The 8,962-nt window shown below is 45.1% G+C and overlaps 1 long non-coding RNA gene across 1 annotated transcript; it reads right to left on the reverse strand.

The window, feature by feature from the left end:
- Positions 1-2,991: 2,991 nt before the first annotated feature.
- On the reverse strand, positions 2,992-7,673 carry LOC119271481. Its single transcript, XR_005134547.1, has 2 exons — positions 7,367-7,673; positions 2,992-3,535 (listed from the first exon to the last, which is right to left on the reverse strand). It is a non-coding gene; the product is annotated as an uncharacterized LOC119271481 (long non-coding RNA).
- Between the last annotated feature and the right edge of the window lie 1,289 nt (positions 7,674-8,962).

The raw sequence follows: 8,962 nt of genomic DNA on the forward strand, positions 1-8,962 counted from the left end.
GTTGCCCGCCGTCGCCTCCCCGCCGCTTTGCGCCGTCATCGTCGCCGGATCGCCAGCGCCGCCTCGCCCCGAAGTCACCCCGCCGCCTCAACCACGCTTCTCCACCAGACTATCTCCTCGTCTCCGACGCCGCCGTCCCCGTCCCCACCTCGAGCACCATTGCCCCGTGCCCTACGCCCTGCGGTGAGGCCCCACCTTCCTCTGCCCTTTCCTGCGCACCACACACATGCCCCGCTCGCTGCTCCCGCTCACGCGATGTCGCCCCTCGCCTGCACGCTCCCTCGTGCTGCCCGTGCCTCGCTCGCCCCACGCGGCCGCTGCATCGCGTGCGCCGGCATGCACCACGGCGTCCCGCGCGCCTTCCCCGCTCTGGCCACCGAGGCCCGCGCCCGCCGTGACCTCCTTCGGCCTCCCCTGTCCGCCTACGCCGCCAGTCATCACCGTCCCACGCCGCGCGGCTTGCCTTGGCCGCCGCGCTCGCCGCAGTTGCTTTGCCATCCCATCACTGCTCGCTGCCGCTTCCCTGCTGCTATCCCGACCCCGCAATGGTCGCGCCACCCCCTGCCGCCGCTTTGCCCCTCACCGTCAGCCCCAGACCACCGGCCTTCCCCTGCTCCGGTGCCCTGCCGGGTCTGCCGCCCCGCACGCCCCTGGGCGTGCGCCTGCTCGGGTGACGCCCGCACCCGTGCCCGTAAACCCCACGCCCGCTAGGGCCCCTTGCTCTATGACACATGGGGCCCACGACCCCAGAACATTTCAAAAAAAGGTTAAAAAAATAATAAAGAAAATAAATAAATAATAAGTAAACAAAAATGTTAATTAATTAACTAAATTAATTAACTTAATTAATCCTGTTTAATTAAACTAATTAAACATTAGGTACCTAATTAACTAATTAAACTGATTAATAGGTTAATTAGGTTATTGTACCTATGACAGGTGGGACCCACACGTCAGCGACCCAGTCAACTCCTCTGTTGACTGCTGACGACATGCTGACGTCAGCATGAACTGACGAAACACTGGGGATATTTTCCCGAATGTCCCCCCTTCACCGGTACCACCTCATACCGCGTTAGGGCATACCTAGCATCACACTTTGTCATGTCATGCACCGCTATGCATCTGTTTGCTTAATATTTATTGTTTCTTCCCCCGCTTTTCTCGCTAGACACCGAGACCGACGCCGCCGCTACCCAGTACGACTACGGAGTTGACGACCCCTCTCTCTTGGCAAAGCAACCAGGCAAGGCCCCCCTTGATCACCAGATATCGCCTACTCTTCTCTATACTGCTTGCATTAGAGTAGTGTAGCATGTTACTGCTTTCAGTTAATCCTATACTGCTACATAGCCTGTCCTTGCTACTACTGTTGTTACCTTTACCTGCTATCCTACTGCTTAGTATAGGATGCTAGTGTTCCATCAGTGGCCCTACACTCTTGTCCGTCTGCCACGCTATACTACTGGGCCGTGATCACTTCGGGAGGTGATCACGGGCATATACTATATACTTTACACTGTTACATTACCTGAGGTACTGTTCGGAGTTGGGTGCTGGAGGGGCAGGTGGCTCCATCCCGGTAGAGGTGGGTCTGGGTTCCCGACGGCCCCCCAACTATTACTTTGTGGCGGAGCGACATGGCAGGTTGAGACCACCTAGGAGAGAGGTGGGCCTGGCCCTGGTCGGCGTTCGCGGGTACTTAACACGTTTAACGAGATCTTGGTATTTGATCTGAGTCTGGCCACTGGCCTATACGCACTAACCATCTACGCGGGGACAGTTATGGGCACTCGACGTCGTGGTATCAGCCAAAGCCTTCGTGACGTCAGCGACTGAGCGGCGCGCACCGAATTGGAACGTAAGCCTGCTCTTGTATTAAGGGGGGCTAGTTCTGCTTCCGTCCGCCCTCGCAACGTGCAGGTGTGCAATGGGCGATGGGCCCAGACCCCTGCGCCATAGGATTTAGACCGGCGTGCTGACCTCTCTGTTGTGCCTAGGTAGGGCTGCGACGTGTTGATCTTCCGAGGCCGGGCATGACCCAGAAAAGTGTGTCCGGCCAAATGGGATCGAGCGTGTTGGGTTATGTGGTGCACCCCTGCAGGGAAGTTAATCTATTCGAATAGTCGTGATCTTCGGTAACAGGACGACTTGGAGTTGTACCTTGACCTTATGACAACTAGAACCAGATACTTAATAAAACACACCCTTCCAAGTGCCAGATATAACCCGGTGATCGCTCTCTAACAGGGTGACGAGAAGGGGATTGCCGGGTAGGATTATGCTATGCGATGCTACTTGGAGGACTTCAGTCTACTCTCTTCTACATGCTGCAAGACGAAGTCTACCAGAAGCGTAGTCTTCGAAAGGATTAGCTATCCCCCTCTTATTCTAGCATTCTGCAGTTCAGTCCACTGATATGGCCCTTTACACATATACCCATGCATATGTAGTGTAGTTCCTTGCTTGCGAGTACTTTGGATGAGTACTCACAGTTGCTTTCTCCTTCTTTTCCTCCTTTCCCTTGTACCTGGTTATCGCAACCAGATGTTGGAGCCCAGGATCCAGACGCCACCGTTGACGACGACTGCTACTACTCGAGAGGTGCCTACTACTACGTGCAGGCCGCTGTCGACGACCAGGAGTAGTTTAGGAGGATCCCAGGCAGGAGGCCTGCGCCTCTTTCGATCTATATCCCAGTTTGTGCTAGCCTTCTTAAGGCAAACTTGTTTAACTTATGTCTGTACTCAGATATTTTTGCTTCCGCTGACTCGTCTATGATCGAGCTCTTGTATTCGAGCCCTCGTGGCCCCTGGCTTATAATATGATGCTTGTATGACTTATTTTATTTGTAGAGTTGTGTTGTGATATATTCTCGTGAGTCCCTGATCTTGATCGTACACGTTTGCGTGTATGATTAGTGTACGATTGAATCGGGGGCGTCACAGTCTGACTAACCCACATGTATGAGGTTATCAAACTCATTATAAGTGAGCATGTAATAGTCATCGCCTTGTATATACTGCAAAGCTTGATAACAAATTTCCAGCGGTCCAATTCTAGATTAAACACAATTTGCCAAGTTACCCGATCATAAATAAGAGGGCGCGCCTTCATACTTGAATACATATATTGCTTCTGACAACCGAAGCATAAGGAACTAACATTATCTGATCAGTTCATAAATGTTCCTTGGACACTGAGATGTCCACTTTTATTGCCCTTAACTTGAGTAGCAGGTGAGATAGAGTACTGCCACATAATATTTTCTTTCGTACTCTATTGACGTATGTCGTCATAAGAGAACTTATACTCCTTTTGGACCTATATCTTGATGAACCTCGATACAAATAAAGTATAAGGCATCACCAAGATCCTTTATGTCAATGGAAGATACAAATTCTTGGCTCGCCAAAAAATATTCCATCTTCACATTTAGTGAACTTACTCCCCCTTGTCCCAACGCTCGCCTTATTTCATAATTGAATTTCTTGAGGCAACATACCTTATGTTAACTTCATCTATTTGACAAAACCTGACGGTTGAGTTATACATACATTATTAACTCAATCAACACAAGAGCATGCTATAATAATAACACAAGCATCATAACAACCCACTTAGGAAACTCTATTGAGCTCCATACATCATTAGAGCTCATTATCACACAAGCTTCTAAGATGATCATTCACACACATTATCAATCACAGGGAAAATGTTAAGTCTCAACATTAACTGTTGCAAGGCATTTTTTGTCAACTTACCTGATGCATATGAACAAAGATCTAACATAGTTATCCTTAAGATTCATGTTCATATGCTCCAGGTTTCCCGACGATCATTTTATTTAAAGGATGTAAAACATGTCCAAAATCTTGATAATACTCGTTTCAGTTCTAAACCACAATACCATTGAGCTGAACATAGAAAAGAACTTAATGCAAAATGACAAATGATTACAAACGACGTTAGTCAGAAATATAACCACAAGCCACATGATACTGACAAACTTGCCACTTGAGTGAAGTGTGACATATGATTATAAACGACGTTGGTCAATATATAATCAACATGTTACATCATTATGGTCATTAGGCTAGCAAGATTGACACTTTAGCATTCATGTGTGCTTCATAATGCTCACAAGGGACTAAGTACACACTAACATGACAGAGGAGTCATTTTTCATTCATTCTTCTATTTTTTATTCATTCTTCTAAATAAGACTTGTTGCATCTTAATTAGAGAACCTTAGAATGTGCTTTTCATTCATTCTCCAACTAAGATTTCTTGTTGGTTCCATCTTAATTGGAGAATTGAGATACATATTTTGCTTAGTTGTACATGCTATGGTCTAAATACGAGAATTGAATGTGATATCTCATATTAAATGAGACTTCCATTCCCCCCCTCGAAATGTGGTCTAAAACCACAATTTTGATGAGGTCTCATTAATTATACTTCTCCTGTATCTTAAATTGTAGCATAGCATATAATATTGACAAAAGACCCATTCAGTGAAAACATAACTTGTCTCACCCTAGGGCAGGACTAACATTACATAATTGGAGTTGACTTAATAACATACAAAATCATGTCATCTGCCCGAGAACAAAAAATAATAAATTTCTCCAATAACCAGGAGCATGAACAATCATCAATAAGATGGAGAATTAAGCACCTCCAAATTCTAGTGGAATAAATCCAATAGTTTTGACTTTAAACTCCATTGCATTAGTAATGTGCATGTCGGCACATGCATCTCGAGACCTCTCCCAATGTCTACCTTAACATCATGATTAAAATCCTACAACCGTAATGGCAGAAAGTTGGGAGATTTGTTACATGAGACAATGATCTCCACTCTCCACATGGGAAAGTTACTTCCATAAGGTTTGTTTATGCCAAAATATCATCATATTTTAAACCGTATTACTGTTTGGCAGAAAACGAAAAAAGAACCTCCTTTATTCATAAAGGACACATGAAAATAATCAATGTTGGTCAGAATATCATCACATGCCATTATAACCCCCCCTTTTTTAATCTCTAATCAAAACTTCTCGTTGGTTCCATTTTGATTAGAGAGACATAAAATCACATAATGATGAGTACGAACTCTGGCCAAATTAATAGCTAGCATTAACATGAAGCAACAACATAAAACCATGTTTGCCATCATACATAATCCTTTTGACACTAAAGCTGACACCGTATAATAACACTGATATAAGTGTCAAAATTACCATTAAAATTCTCAATGACATTGGAATTAACATAAAAATATAAATGTTAATTCAACTGAATAAACATTAAAATTGACATTCATTGTGAATATGCCATTAATACTATTTTTCGGAAATCATTTCCAAAATATTAAATTTGGCAATAAAACCACATAAGGATTCACCAAATAACAATATTTGGTGACAACATGTACTTTAGAACAATTCTTTTGGTAAAATTCCTATATTAAGGCAATTGGTCATAATTTCATCACACCATTTTGGGTCATTATGCACATTTCAGTAGTGCATATCTTAATTTTTTTTAGAAATTGTGCATATCTTAATTAAATGACATATAATGCAGTCAGATAAAATTTTAGCTTTGTACAATAGACATAATGGTCCAAAATGATTATTGCGCATAGTGTGGTGCGATGCGACCATCAACATTATCTTTGAGGTGGCCTTAGCCCATTAATAATGATCACATCATTAAGAAATTCCATAGGAATGACAACATAAACTTCACTCAAATATTTTTTTTTAGAAAATTAAACGAGTGACTGAAAAATGCTCAACATTTAATCATTTCAATAATTCTTGAAAGGTAATCATCATAAAATATGTCACTAAAAATGACATCATACATCAATATCATATTAGATTTTCCAAATTAAATTATCTTGTTGGTTCCATTCTATTGAGGAATTTAAAACATGGTTTCAACATAACTTTAGGCAATTTCAAACTTGTTAATAGTGCATGGGCATTATTATATGGATAACATCATATAAAATGCACCACACACACACACACACACACACACACACACACACACACACAAAACACAAATACAATCATTAACATTATTTTGCAAAAAAAATTGGTGCACATTTTTTTCTAAATTAAACAGTGCATTAAACATTACCAAAATACTTAAAAGCACAGAGTTGCATTGAAAATTCAGAAGTACTGTATCATATTTTGCCCCAAAAAGCTGCTTGAGCGCATTAGGAAAAGCCGCCCGAGCGGTCCATAGAGTGGGAATGGATGCAGACCGAGACAACCTGGGCTGAGGCCTTCTGCCACAATTTGTGCACAGGGCGGCCGCATGCCCGTTAATCATTCCTCACGAAATTGAGGCGTCCGATCCGATCAGACGGTTGAAAACGGATTTGGCCAAACCCTAGCACATTTTCCCCACGTTCTCCCGCATTCGCCGCTATTCTCGCACGTTCGAGAGAGAGAGCGAAGCGGCGAGCGCTCTGCCAGGCGGCGGCTCAGCGCCCATTTCGCCGGCATCCATGGCGGCTCGGCGGCTCCGCTCGCCGGAGTAGCGTGCAGCGGAGAGATCCCGCGCGCTACTCCGTCGAGCGTGGCTACCCGTGCTGCGCGCGTGGCATCAGGCAGCGGTGCGACGGCGAGAGGGGAGGCGACGGAGACGCGCGGGGCATGGAGACCGAGCGGCGTCTTTGTCCTTAAGGGCGGCACGACGGCGCACATCTTCCCGCGCATCATCTCCGACGGGAGTCAACGGCGGTGCTGCTTCGGCGCCTTCGCACGGCAAGGCCGTGCGAACCCCGGAGGGTAGGAGGGCGACGACGCGGCCATTAGGTGAGGCCCTGACCTCAAGCATTTTGCGGATTTTTCTTTTCCTTTGGAGTTTCTTGAAACATACATATTCCCCTCCTAATTCCTTTCCGATCCAAAACTCACGTGATTAATAGCTAACAGACCTTGAATAGATCTTGAGCTATAAACATTAAGAATTGAAAAGCCCATATCTACTAAAACTTTTACCACATGAACTTTGAGTCTTGGCATACGACCGAAATCAGATCTTAACTTCAGACCAGAATCAGTTAATTACTAGGTCGTGACTATTATCACATAACAACATAATCGTCACCTTAACGTAACAACTTCAGATCTTAAAGATGAATAATTAGTACCAAACCATGAGCAATTAGACCCTGACATCAGTGACTAACAGTAAAACAGGGTCTAATTGGGGTTCTAACCGAGATTAACCTTGCTCTAGATACCAATGTTAGAGTAACTCTTTAGGATTAACATGATATGATCTTAATCTCATGATTAGAACACCAAAATACATATGCGGAAGATTAGGTACTAACCAGAATCATTGTAAAACTACCAGTAGTCCATGGCTGCACCTTGGGTCCTCCATGGCCGGGGAAGGACAGCACCAGGATTACGTGATGAGCAGCAGCGCCGCCAGCACTGAGGGGGCTCCCCCGTGAGCCTCCTGCAGTGTGGAGCTTATTGGGGAAGAAGCAGCAGCAGGGAGATGGACGTGCAGGGTGCCGCCGGCACTGCCCTGGAGGTGGCCGGCGGTGGTAGACGGTCTTCGTCTCCGTTAGCACCTCATCAGGATCAGTAGTTAGCGAGAGACCTGGCCTTACCGTGCAGATCGTTAGATCACACGGGAGGGGTCCTTTTTCCTTATTTATTTTTTAGGTGCTAGGGAGGCGGGACCGAGACCAAAACAGTTGGTTTGGTGCCCCCGATCAGGGCACGTACGTGGGAGTTGAGCTCCCCCCTTTTTCTCTCGGTTTGTTTTGACCGAGATCAATTCCAACATCCTGGGCATGTACGTTTTACTCCATGATGGAACTATCTCCCTCCTAATATGTCCTGGGTATCTATATATGCTATACTCCATACCGGGCTTTGTTTTACATTATTGTTTTGCTATTCCAGCGTACATGTAGGAGTACAGTTTTTGGGTGGATACCGGCGCGGAGAAGGCTCTTTCCATTTTGCAAATTCACCACCTGGTAAGAATAAGGTTAGGAGAAACAAGTGATCTCTTCGTAGGGATGGCCTGCAAAGACGTCAACTTATTGCCGAACAGGTACCGGTTCTTCACTATGGATGATCATCCTTGACTTTTATGATTAATCCTAATAATGGTTTTACGATTTACATCCTTTTGGGTGCTAATAATCTAAGATGCAATAAGGAAGCTTTGTTTTCGTGTGTTATGGACAACCTTCACCCACATCCCACCTATATCATTGTAGTTGTCATTTAGGTTGTACTAAGTGAACTCCACAATGCCGTTCGGAGAGCCACCTCTCCTTCCTCAACCGTTGCTCTATGTGCTGCCGTCAACGTGGTAATAAAAATCCTCTCCTACAAAGGGAAGGAGGAATATTGTCATCACATCTTGCCATATCCGGTCTGCCCTGTACACCCTCCCCTCTCATCCAGTCCTCGATAAGCATTCCATCTCCGATGATGTACCGTGACCCAGGTCCTCGACCCAGCCAATTCCTGATTCTTGGCAACAAGAAGTGTTTAATCTGTAAGAAAACACGGGGGTTGTGAAAAAGCGAGTAGAAGTATGAGGGAAGCCATATTGACCAGATCAAGGGATAAACATATCTGGCGACATTAGTTTTTAAAGTTTTAAACATTTCCTTGTACGTGCACAATGACAAGTGTGCGATGACATGGCCGGCGCATCACCGTAGGATTGGGCACACTTCAATTTGTTGTGATCAGGTGGAGACCATACCATCTATGAGAGGGGAAGAAGGATAAGTGGTGACACAGCCGACGCCGTGTTCAAATAGAGGATGTGGACCTGTTGAGAGTCTTGAGCCATGAGTCTCCAGTTAAAAGAAAAAGAGTCGTTGTTGTGGCAGATCATAATTTAGCCGGTCGGACGAATAGGAGGAGTTCGATCGTAATTCATCCGGCAAGTA

The sequence above is a fragment of the Triticum dicoccoides genome, chromosome 3A (assembly GCF_002162155.2).
Source record: "Triticum dicoccoides isolate Atlit2015 ecotype Zavitan chromosome 3A, WEW_v2.0, whole genome shotgun sequence".
Lineage (NCBI taxonomy): Eukaryota > Viridiplantae > Streptophyta > Magnoliopsida > Poales > Poaceae > Triticum > Triticum dicoccoides.